We start from the raw sequence: 14,002 nt of genomic DNA on the forward strand, positions 1-14,002 counted from the left end.
TGAATATTTATACTTCTCCTTTAAAATTCTTATTTCATTCATGACGTTATTTAATTATCTCCCCGTGCTCTCTGACATATGTTGTAAAGAAAAACACCAAACACGAGCGTGTCTATGTACAAGTGTTCAATACTACCGCCTGCAATCAAAACACTAACGTGTTAAAATTCAACATAACAAGACCTCAGAACACACCTTATATTCATCTTTAAACCCTGAGGTACTATTCTGAAAAGTGGCTAACTTGAAGTGTAGCGTCAGAGAGCCTAATTACATTCATTCAACCTTTAACACATATTCACAATAATTTGCTCATTTTACAGTCACACCAATAAGTTAAAATTTTTTGGCATTACTCTAATATTTTCACTTTTAACATATCACAGTATTTCTTAACTTTTAAGATAACAGTTTAAAACATACATTAGTAGTACATTGTTAACTTCTATTCTTTTCCAAGCAAGTGCCAATTCTTCTACATTGAAATACTACATTTCAAAAGTCTTTCAGACTAAAACTTCTTTCTTGCCAGAATCTTTTAAATAAAATTTTATACAATAATTTTTACAATATTGAAGTGAGAAAGGGGTATTAAACGCTCTTAAGGTACTTTTCTCAAAGATTATCAATGCTTTTACAATATTCAAGTATTTACACATTCCTATTATACATTAGTTTTAGTTTTACTCGCGAGTAATTGAAAAACATAATACCAAAATAGGTAACAACTCATTTCTCGCCTTTTTGGCGATAAAGGTAGGCCTCACATGAGGTAAAACTTCTTGAATTCTGCCACTTGCAGTAAGAATGAAAAATTAACTTAAGGCTTCAAAGTAACATAAAGTTTTACTTATCTTTGTAATATTCAGACATCCTTCTTTCTGCCCAGTCCTGGAAAGTAGCGAAGACTACAGTCTGGTTGATCTTCCGTCTTGTGCGGGTTCGCCTTTCGGTTCCATCCTCCATGAGCTTTTTTTTCCTTCCAGTTCGGTGACCCTTGAAGACCTTCTTTTTAGCATCTGCCTCTAGTCTCGGCAGTTTGATGGCAGCTGGTCTTGGCGAACCGGGTCAACTCTCTCTCGTTCTTGCCTGGATTTCGTTGTTGGCTATTCAAATTTTTCTTGCTTCTTTGCATCTGCAGCTGGTCTTCCTTCATCAATTCTTCGACATTTGCTGCGTAGACTCCTATCCGATGGGTAGATCTTCCGTTTTGGAGCCGTGTTATAGTTGCTGTCATTTCTCCTGGCTCTCTTTGCATTAGTCGTACTTCTCCCTTCTTCATTCTGGGGGTGGTCGTGCCCTCTCTTTTCTGGTCGGTGGAACAGCTTCTTTTTCTTGTTACCTTCAGTTTTCCAACGGGGGAACTTTCTTTTCAATTGCTCCTGTCTACTAATGGCTTGCCCTTGTGATTGTCGTTGTTCCACCTCTGGAGCTTGTGCCTGCCGTGCCGGATCCTGCAAAAGATCTTGAAATATTGGCATTTTATTACGATTATAAAATGGTTTTATCTGGTCAACGTTTGCGGTGCAGGTTTCACCATTCCTGGCTTTTAACACCACTACAGCCTGAGTTACGTTTTCTATGACATATGGTCCTTCAAATCGTGGATAAAATTTGGCAGTTTTATCTTCTGGTGCTGAAGAAAGTGAATGCTTAATTTTTAACACTTCATCTCCTACTTTATAAGTTACTCCTCGTCGTTTCATATCATAATAGAGCTTCTGCTTTCTTTGTGCTACTTCAGTGTTCTTTTTTGCTTCTTTAATTAATTTTTCTATATCGCCCATTTTAAACTCTGGGGCTCTTTGTTAAACATAAAATAATATATCTAACGGCGTTATAATCTTTCTGCCTAAAAATAACTCAGCAGGAGTTTTGCCCGTCGTATCATGTTTTGCGGTCCTAAGGGCGAAAGCTAATTCATTGACATAGTTATCCCAGCTTTTATGAAAATTTTTAACATAACTACGGATAATTTTCACTATATTTCTATTGACCCGTTCCGCTATATTTGATTGCGGCCGATACGGGACCATTTTTAAATGACGTATGCCCAGATTTGTAAGTAATATATTCTTCAAATATATTACTTACAAATTGAGGACCATTATCCGATATAACTTTTAGGGGCGCCCCGTATTTTAAAATATATTTATTTAAAATAGAATCAGTAACTAATTTCGCGGAGGGTCGTTTTAAGGGAACAATTTCGGTCCACTTACTAAAATGATCAACCATAACAAGGAGATACCGACTTTTATTTAACTGACTTTTTGGGAAAGGGCCCAATAAATCGATGCCAATTATTTCATTTGGAAATTCGGATTTAATGCTATTTAGAAACCCGGCCGGGCGGAAATTAATATAATTAACTGCTTGACATGTTGGGCAGGACTGGACATACGCCCTTGTTAACTTTTGCAGCTCAGGAAAATAAACTGCTTCGCGTACGCGTTGGATGGTTTTTCGAATACCAGCATGAGAAGCTAAAGGGGAGTCGTGTAACTCCTGCTGTATATTTAATCTAAGACTAGCTGGGATAACAGGTCGAAATTCGTTGTTGGAATTCGTAGTTTTTGTATAAAATAATAGACCATCTATTAGTTCGTAATCATCCACTCATCGCCTTTGTGGATGCAAATTGGGCATCAAATGTCGGTGACCGATAATCCTACACATGTTTTGTATATATGAATTAAGTGGTTCAGCCATAACTTGGGAATCACGAAAACAGCGGAATGCAGCTCTATCTTCAACGGAGGCGGAATATATGGCTCTGTCTGAGGCCGCCAAAGAAACCGTCTACCTACGTCGTTTCCTGAAAGAGATGGGTTACAACATAGAAAACCCAACAACAATATACTGCGACAATCAAGGAGCTCAGAAAATTACGAAGAACGCAGTGTTTCACTCCCGTAAAAAGCACATAGACATTCGCCATCATTTTGTGTGTGAAGTATATGAACGCGGTGAATTGGATGTGCAGTACATATCTACCAGTGAAATGGGAGCTGATGTGTTAACCAAACCCCCTGACTCCTGTTAAGCATCAAAACTATTGTAAAATTATAGGATTGAATGCTGTTTAATACTATGTATTTTGTTTTACTTTTCAGGAATAGGAGAATCAACGTCGAAAGCGATATGTTGGCAACCGCCGTTGATTTCCCTAGCGCATGCGCATGATAAGCAAATTCTCTGTTGCGTAATATTTTTCTATGGAGTTAGCCAATGTCAATGGTGAATATTGCATGTAAGCGAGAAGTGCTAAGCGCTGTGTAATAATGTATCTTACTTACTATGTTTCTACTCTGTTGTTCAACGTCTTCATAGCTTAAATAAATGTTTGTCATGTATATGGAAGACGTCATTTTATTCTTCATTAAATGTGACTTGGTTCTACATGAACCTAAAATTATCATTTCCCTCAGTATAATTCGTTTAAGGAAATTCAGTGGCACCTAATAATTAGAACCCCACGAAGCTAACTTATAGTAATTACAATAATCCGAACATTCTGAAATCTAGCAGAAAGGTACAATAAGTGTAATGCAAAGTTAGCATCCAGCTCTCAGTAAAAAGTTCCCAAAAATATAACTAAATAAAATCATACATCACGAGTGAATAAGAACAATATTTCCTGCTCAAAGAAAGCTATTCAGCTTAATCTAATCTCTACGTATAATAAAAGGAAGAGTCTGTCTGTGTGTATCTATCTTTCGTTCGTGCTGCGCGTCAGCTGATAGATCCAGGGCGGCGAAATTTGGTACATAGGGTGCAATCTGCACAAGACCCTGTGTACCTCGAAATTATTTCTTCAAAATTCGAATGAGAATTTTTAAAAATTTTTGGTGAAATCGCATCAAATCGGTAATTCTTTGCTGATATATCACTGTTGCCATTGTTACTGATTATCAGCACTGTTGCCACTAGGAAAAATGAGCGCGATAATTCTGTGTTAAGTTTTTTAATTTAATGTTTGTCTTGGATACTGGACGTTTGTCGAGAGAAGGCAACGGCAAAGTTGGTTAATTTATTTATTAGGATAATTAATATTTATATTAAGGGATATTGCTTATTTCATTGTAAGTTTTTTATATGTAATGTATTTTTATTGAAATTTTTTTGATAAATTTGTTCTGCAGAGTAAAATTCTGTGAAGTTTTTATATTTAATGTTTAGTATTCCCTTTAGGCAATTTTCCGTACATTTAAAAGCCATACGAAGGCTGGCCACGTAGCGGCTAGTATTTAATAATATATCGAACGATTTTGCGTTATCAGTATATATAATATACATTTCTAAACTTTTATATTGTTACGAAATGTACAGACGCGGTAAGATAGCTTACCCTCAAAGCAGTTTTAGGGTTGCCATAAAATGGCAAGGACAGGCAAGGTTGCCACATTTGGCGAGAAATCGCCCATTTGGCGACAAAATTAGCGATATGCCATGGCCGGATGGAGAACCTTCTGGAACAAATTCGTACCGGCTTAGCCCAGAATGTTCTCGAACACAAGCTAAAAACTATAAACCCTGCTGGTACGCGGAGTCAGAGTGCGAGGTAGTCTCGAGTTAGTCAGTCCGTGCGGAGTCGATCGAGTTGACAGCCGGGCAGCGAGTGCCGAGTGGGTCGTCGAGTGCATCGAAAGAATCTCTTAGTGTATCGCGGTTAGTGCATCGTCGAGAGAGTGTGCTGAGCTCCGGAAACAACTGAACCGAAGAGTCGGGAGCTGTCCTCTGTGTGTCGCCGAGTGCATCGCTAGTTCTAGCATGGAGGGTGTCGAGAGTACGTGGAGTTCCGAGAGCGAACAAGCAGAGTCGGGAGCTATACTCTGGTGCTTTGCAGTGGAGCTGTCTTCACCGTTATTGCCTGACAGTGGGAAGGCTGTGTCGCTGATTGTTCCAGCATGTTTATAGTACATCTTCGACGACTGTAAAAGTGTTTTGGAGCTGTCCTGATTAATATTGGTAAATAAAGTGTGCTTCGATATTCCATCAAGTGCTGTCGTCGTTATGCACTCCAAATCCACACGAACCTCGTACGAACGCGTGAATTAAGAAAATAACGTAACAACTGGTGTATATAGTTTCAGTTTTCTGAGTTTTAAAGTGCTTTCTGAAATTCACTTAAACACCATTTATTTACTTCGCACATTGCGGAGGCTTAAAAGTTTATTCGCCATTAATGCTAATCTAAAAAGAACTGGCGAAAAGAAAAGAACTAGTGGAAAGGAAAATACAGGCCGCATTGCTCTTCAACTGGCTAGGGATCATAAGATTATCAAAAATCTCTAAAATGGAATCCGGCATTCCCCCCCCGCAAAAAAATACATTTGGGTTTTTTAAAGGCGTAAATAATGTACTATACATCGTTTGTGAAACATGAATAAATTGTATACCTTCACCCGAAACTAGAATTATTATAGTTAATTATATATTATTAGTTATTTATTATAGTTATATATAATTTATTATAGTTAAATAGAAAATGCCCGAGGAAATAGGTTGAGAGAACTTGCAGAGCTTTAGTTTCTAATATTTTGGTTCAATTATTTTTATCCATCTTTTCTACTCTTCATCTCATCTCATTCAGAAGATACAAAAGCTGAATGTAGGGTATCAAGATTCCTTCAGTAATCATGGTTGAAAACAGAATGATGCTTGAGATTTAGATAGAAGTGAATTTAAAAAAATTACAAAAACTTATTTAACGTTACTTCGGAAAATAAATGCCAATTAAACTAAGAAGTTATTTTTTACTAGTAGTATTGAACAAGTATTAAATTTTTGTAATGTTTAGCTGTTCCACTGAATAATCAGAAGCTAAGAAAAGGCTAAACCTGGCGTAGAACCTTTAGCGTCTAGCTTTGAGAGCATTGAAGTTGAGATACAGAGCCTACAAACTAAACTACTTATGTAGCTAAACAAACTGACGATATGCCCAAATGTGTGGGTTCTGATGTAAATAAGAAAAGACGAAAGAGCAAATAGCACCAAAAAAGTCAGAGGGCATTTGCAGGAGATATGCCAAAGTATAAAAACCAAAAACTTATAAAGAGCAGGAAGGGTGCCTCTTACATTTATTTTTTACGTGGAACTTTTTCCCCAACTTCTATCCTAGAACTTTTTAGATTGATGATCTACTAGAAAAATGAAAGCAAAGTAATCCTATAAATTCTAACAATAAACAAATTATTTTGATTTTTTTTATTAAATCAGTTACTTAGATGGAACTTATTATGTTCGTTTTCTAAATTTTATAATTCATGTAAAAGATGCAAAAAGAAATGAATGCCAAAAAAGTTAAGCTAAGCTCTTCCTCATTTTATTTATTTATTTTTTTTTTCAATTTGTTTCTGACAGGAGAAAAATTGCTTATCTAAACAGCATCTTGTATGATAAAAATTTGCTATGAAAACCTTTAATGTAAAACGATCCTTTATGTACACTATCCTATATGTAAACGATCCTTTATGTGGTCCTTTAATGTAAAACGATCTGTGAAATAAATGGGCAGAATAGAATAAGAAAAAAATTGTTATTGATGGCTTTATATTAATAAGTACATAAGTTTCGACTGCTTATCTTTTCTGAAATAAACATGTCACATAGATCGCGACTTTTATCATACTTCACAGGAAAAGTGTTAGTGGTTGTTTCGTTGTTCAGATAGTGTATATTGGTTTGGTGAGGAAAATAGATTTATATTAAAAGTTCAAAACTTTCTGCATTTTCACAATGCAAAAATTTAAAGAAAATCTCATGGGTTCTTTTCTAATCCATCTATTCAGCTATTCTCATAAAATGAAAATAAGAGAACAACTTAATCCGGGAAGGGGCTACATTATTTTTAAGCTACGCGATTTTAATTGTAAGACTGAAAGCGAAAACGAATACCTTATTATAGTTGCGGCCTCTTTAAGATTTAAAAAAAAAAAAAAAAAAAAAAAAAAAAAAAAAAAAATATTTAGATGCTTTGGAGTATACGAATTCAGGCATATCGTTTGGATGCTCAGACGCATTAAATTTTCTTCTTAATATGCAACAAAATAAAAGCATCTGAGGACAAATTCCACATTATTTTATTAGGAATAAAAAACGCTTAAGTTATGATTCGGATGTTTTATGTAAAATACAAGCATTTTAACTCAGTGAATTGATTCAGTTTATTAAAATTAACAAAAATTACGACAAACTATTATTCAAAGTTTTAACATTTTAGTTGTATTTTGGTTTTATTATTTATTCTTTAAAATACAGCACTAACTAAGATCTTGATATTTTTGATATCAATATATTTTTCCTTTGGTAACAAATTAAAAAAGTATACTTATGTTTTGCATTCAAAATAAGACTTTTCCTAAGCTTAAAATTTATACAAATACATGGTTAATAAAATTCATTGCCTGGAAAGTTTTAGATCTCTTATGACTGTACATATAATTTATGTTATTTCATAACTTAAGGTACATTTATGATATTACGTATACAGTTTAATAAGAATGCCGATTTTTTGAACTCCAATACTAATCGATAAGTTCTTTTCAACCACAGACTGATCTTATTTATTTGATTATATTGATTGATTCAAATTTTAAAGACAAGCTTTATAATAAATTTTTACAAATATACTTGCCTAAACTGCTGTAATTTTGTGATTTGATTATTGTTTGGTAATAAATACGAGCGATTAATTACGAGCTATAATAAAGACGAAATACAGTAAATCGAATTAAAAAAAACTAAAAGAGCAGGACATTACTTGCAAAAAACTGGTTTTGAAATATCTGCAATAATCATTTACTATACATTAAAATCAGTAGATTCAATTTGTTTAGTAATCAAAACAATTAAGTTTGAAATTTGGAATACAGATGGCAGTACCAGTGCTATAAATGAGTGTGTGGGCTGAAATGGATATTCACATGAGATATATTTCTCATTTATACGTTGGACAATAAAATTCTGGCAGTTTAATGCATCTCATATTTAATTGTAAAACTGAAAGAGAAAAGGAATACTTCATTACATTTTCAGCTCTCTACGATTTAAAAAAAGCAACATATTGTTAAGTTGCTTTGGAGTACTGTCAAGTTGGAGAATTCAGGCAACATTTTTATGATACTCAGGCGCATTGAACCTTCTTAATATGCAACAAAATAAAAAATAAAGGCACTGGAGAACAAATTCCGCATTATTTTGTAAGAAAAAAGTGCTTGAGGTATGATTCGGATGTGTTATGTAATGTACATAGATTTTAACTGAGTGAATTCAATCATTCACAATAACCTAACATTGTAACTGAATGAATTCATTCACTCAGTTACAATGTTAGGTTAATAGAATGAATTCATTCACTTTATTTAAATTAACAAGAATTTCAACAAATTATTATTAAGAGTTTAAGCTTTTTAGTTTTAATTTGGTTTTATTATTTAGTTTTTAAAATACAGGTCTAGCTAGTATCTCGATACTTATGGTAATTCAACATATATTTGTTTTGGTAACAAATTAAAAAAGTATATTTATGTTTTGTATTGAAAGTTTGATTTATAATAATTTTTCATATCTTTAATTTGTAAACTCCTTAAATCAGTGGTTTCCAACCTGTGGGGCGCGGCCCCCAAGGGGGGCGCGAGACTGTTGCAAGGGGGCATGCAGCTGTTTCCAAAATATCATTTTCGAATACAAACCAAAAAAGTCGAATAGATGTCAAAAAAAAAAAAAAAAAAAATGAATCAGCAGTATACGTAATCCACAATCCTCGCCGCGAATTTTTCGGGTACAAATGCTAAAACATCCCATCTGTTACAACTGGACTCTGAACTCCCAGCGCCATCTAGCGAACTTTAGAATTAATTCCTAAGTAAAAACTTTGAACTCGATTTGCGTAGGAGGAGACAGTCGAACTGCTACGCAGTAGGAGAATTGGAACTGTGTATCTGAAAGCGCGTTTAATTATCATGGATGTTAAGTGTAAATCAATTATGACTGTATATATGTATATAATAATAATAATAATTTTATTGTAATCTCTATAGAAGGATGTGCCTTAAATTTAGTTTACAGTTTTGACGATCTTCATGTCGATGGAATACTCGCCGCCCGGATTCGAAAAGGTAAGAGATATTTTTACCTTTATTCATTTGAACTTTGTTGTTACACCATCCATACTCTTCTTGGAACGAAATATCTCGCTTTCACGTTTGGAGCCGAGCACCGGTGGGGCGTGGAATCAAAAGATAAGCACTCGCAATATCCCGGGTATTCTCGTGCTTACTCTCGCCAAACTTCAGTAAACAGAAGCATCTGATTGTTTCCGTTTTCTATGAACAGAATTAGTTCGTTAGTAGTGCTTGCGATAACCACGTTGATATATAGAATGATACACTTCGCTTTGGTAACTTCTAAATAAATTAACATTGAATTAAATTTCATAACTGTTATAAGAGTACCTTATTAACCAGGACATGTTATTTTAATGCTGAGGTAGTTTTTCGGCACGAGCGCAAGTGCCAGGGTTATAAACATCCGAAACAATAAAATAACATCTTGGCCGATGTTAATATACTATTTTTTCACTACTAGCGCTTTTTTACTTTCTCGTAAATTTACCAGTAACCGTTTTAATTGAGTAATATGAATATTGTTATTGGAAAAATTCACATTTATGTAAGAAGAGCGCAAGTTATTTTTATGTTGTTTATATTCCAGTAATTAATTTTGACAAAAATTTTTTTAAATTCTACATTTAAAAATTATCCCAATTAAGACTGATATTTAATTTAAAAGAAAATATTGATATAATTGTATTGTATTTTAAATTGATATAATGTCATTGATTTAAAATAATACCCCATTTAGATGGATAAATACGTAACTGGCTTGAAAAGAAAATTAAATGAAGCAGAAGCAGAGGGCAAAAGAAAAGATGATGAAAATATCGGAAATACATCTTCGCAAAATAGTAAACCTAAATATAGAAAATATGACCCAATGTACTTATCATTAGGATTTACATATAAGGTTATTAATGACCAAGAACGACCATTGTGTTTTCTGTATATGAATACTTTGGCCTCAGACAGCATGAAACCAAATAAATTAAAACGACATCTTGAAAAAAAAAAAAAAGTATATGCAGATAACGTTGGCAAGACAAGAGAATTTTTCCAAAGAAAATTAGAGAATTTAAATAAACAACAAGAAATGTTTTCAAAGACCATGTCTGTAACACAAAAAGCATTGCTTGCGTCATATAAAGTTTCTTATAGAATTACTAAATGCAAAAAACCCCATTCAATAGGAGAAACTTTGGTGCTACCTGCAGCTATTGGCATGATAGAAACGATGCTTGGTGAATCATATGCTGATCAACTTAAAATCATTCCACTTGCAGATAATACGGTGGGAAGACGAATATCCGATATATCTGAAGATCTTTGCGATCAATTAATAGAAAAAGTAAAACTATCTTCTTTCGCGTTGCAAGTAGATGAGGCTACCGATGTTCTTAAGGATGCACACTTGATAACATACGTAAGATATGTTGTGGAAACTGATGTTAGAGAAGACATGTTATTCTGTAAACCTATTGAATGCAATACTACAGCAAGGGAAGTTTTTAAAATCATTGATAGTTTTTTTAATGAAAATGGCATTCTGTGGGAGAACTGTGTTGGACTATCCACAGATGCAGCTCCATCTATGGCAGGAAAAAATGCTGGTCTACAGGCACTAGTTCGAAAGGTGGCTTCTCGTGCAGTTTGGACGCATTGCATGATTCATAGACAATCACTTGTTTCAAGAGAGATGGGTGAAGATCTACTAACAGTATTTGAAGTTACTACAAGAGTTGTAAATTTTATCAAAAATAGCCCATTAAGAGGAAGGCTTTTCGCAAAATTGTGTGATGACATGGGTTCAGAATATAGATCACTTCTATACTATTGTGAGGCACGTTGGCTTTCTCGTGCCAAAGTACTTCAAAGGGTGTTTGAGCTAAAAGAAGAGATCGCCATATTTCTTAGTGATAATAATAGAGATGAAGCACACTTGTTTTATGACACGAAATTCCTTGTAAAACTTGCGTAGTTAGTTGATATTTTTCCAAGACTCAGTATTTTAAATAAATCAATACAAGGGGCTCAAATTCATGCTTTTACGCAGAAAGACAAGATTACTGCATTTATGAAAAAATTGGAACTGTGGATAATAAGTTTGAAAAATAATAACTTTGACATGTTTCCCAGTTTTAAAATTACCTGTCTTGCTGATGAAATAGAAGAAAGTAAAGTTCTTATTAATAATCATTTGACCAGTCTATGGAAGCAATTCTCGTTGTACTTTGATCTTGACATGTCCAAATATGAATGGATTAGAAACCCATTTGTGATTGAAAAATATGATGATTTTGGCCTTACGACAGCAGAGCAGGAAATGATAATTGACTTATCTAGTGATAGCACATTAAAGCAGATGTTTCGAGATGAAAATAATATTGTTACGTTTTGGCTACGAGTAAAGGACGATTTTCCTACTTTGACAAACAAAGCTTTAGAAATTTTATTGCCATTTGTAACATCTTACCTATGTGAAACTGGTTTTCTGCAGTAGCTGTCTTAAAAACAAAGTATCGATCTCGCTTAATGATAGAAAAGGAACTGAGAACCGCGATTTCTTCAATGATACCACGGTTTGAGAAAATTTGTGCTGAAAAACAAGCTCAACCGTCGCATTAAATTTTTATGTTGTAGTAGTATTAATTATATATTCTTTTTTTTGTTTTGTTATTATATTTCTTATAATAAATATATTATATTTTTACATAATATTGTATACCATTTTGTAGCCCGTTAAATAAATTATAATATCAGTTAAGTATTTATGAAATTTGATTTTAAGATAAATTAACGAGACGCAACAATTTGTTTTTTAAAGGGAGGCGCACCAATTTTTTTTAAAAGGGGGTGCCGGTACAAAAAGGTTGGAAACCATTGCCTTAAATGTTTCTTTCTTCATATAACACTGAATAAGGCGTTTTGATGAAAGTTTAAGGTCTAGGTTAATGTCTAAAAGTCTAGCTAACTACTCTATACGTGTGTTCAACAGACACGAAGCACATTTTAGTACTTTTAGCTCAAAATCACATATTTTATGTACGGTTACAGCCGCCCTGACTGCGATACCAAAGGGCCTGGGTTCGAATCCCGGAGAAGGCATGGTTGTAACTGTCCGTCCCTTCATAGGAGGCGATGGTGGCCCACCTATTAGGTGCCTCCGTAATAAAGAGACCACCACATCTGGCCTTGTATAGATTAGCGGACTGTGTTACCCTGTAACTGTTCACAGTATGCCATTTTGGGAGGGGGAAAAATGTACGGTTACAACTTTAATATCAACATGTTGTGGTTTAAGCTCGAATCCCTTGGAAAAATTTTGGAACCACGTCGCAAGACATTCGTCCCTTTTTCTGAATTTGCAATCATATTCGTCAGATGAAAATGCATTCTGTAACGCTTTGTCTTTAAAATACACAGAAGATAGTGTGTTCATGTGTAATTTAAGTAATAGATAGATAAATATCAGTATTATACAGACAGCTATTAATATTTTGAATGCCAGTCCAATATGTTAAGCTTTTTTAACTTGAAGTTCCTATGTACTGAATGTACACTAAAGAACATTGTTTATAATTATGACACAATAAACATGTTACACATTTTTTAACTGTTAAAAAATTCTCATCTCAACACACTAAAAGGCATACACTTGTTTTAGGACATTATAAAAATTCTGTTGTCATTCCCTTCTTTCCATCAATTAGCTATAAAGTTGCACATATTTTGCAGAAATTTAACTTTCGGGTCATTTATTCTCCCATCAATAAAATTCCGAGTTCCATACTCAAGGACCCCATTCCGGATAAGAATTCCTGGGGTATTTATAGGATTCCTTGCCAGTATGGTTTAATTTACATTGGCTAAACTAAGAGAGCCTCAGAATTTTGCGTCAAGGAACATGAGGCATATGTTAGAAAAAAGGAAGCACAGAAGTCTTCTGTTGCCCAACATTGTTGGTTCGAAAATCACACTTTGAATTTTTCTGCTGCCAAAATTATTCAAAAAACATCTTCCATTGGAGAACTGGATTTTCTAGAGGCATTTCACATTCAAAAAAAAAATCTTTCTGTTCTAGTTAACGATCCTAATTCCAATCCATGTTTGCCTTCGGCCTTTAAAGAAATTATGTTTTAGTTCTGGTTTCATCAACAGATGGCGCCAGTAGCTTATTTTCTGTCCAGGCTTTCTTATCTTATCTAATCATTATATCCTATCTCGTTCATTTGCGCTTTTGCAGCTGAGGATGGTGGTTCGGTAAAACCATCGAAACTAGTCCTGTGGAAATTTGAAAATATAACGCTGAATTTTGTTGTTTGACTTCTGAATTAACATTGTTTATATTGTAGCGAAAATTGCTCTTTTCGACCGAGCTCCTCATAGCTTAGCGGAGAAGACGCAGGAGTCGAAACCCACCAATGTCAAGAGGCCTGATAATTGATTTTTATGTAAATTTCCTTCTTGTTAATGTTATCTTATTTATGTAAATTTCCTTCTTATTCTTCCAGAACATTTCGAATTTGGAATGTTCCAGCATGTTCACCATTTGTATATAAGTAGTTCTTCATTCAGTTCGAATTAATAAAAAGTCTTGAGTTTAGACTTGAGTATTTGTAGGATCCCTTTATCTACGCGACAATATTTTTAAAAGCAAACAGCTAAGTGTAATTACAGATGAAATAAACGCACACTCTGGCACACTTTAACACTTAACTTTCTCAGATCAATGGCTAAAAAATTAAACGATGCTGTAAAAGAGACATATGGGTAGATAGGGAACAGGATTTGATACCGAATCTCCTGAAGAAGAGACATCTTTGTCTGAACCCCTTCGAAATCGATAGTTTCACTCAAAAACTTACTCTCAATTAATATTTTTT

Source organism: Stegodyphus dumicola, chromosome X1 (genome assembly GCF_044657685.1).
Source record: "Stegodyphus dumicola isolate Sdum_Otavi_A_Nest chromosome X1, ASM4465768v1".
NCBI lineage: Eukaryota > Metazoa > Arthropoda > Arachnida > Araneae > Eresidae > Stegodyphus > Stegodyphus dumicola.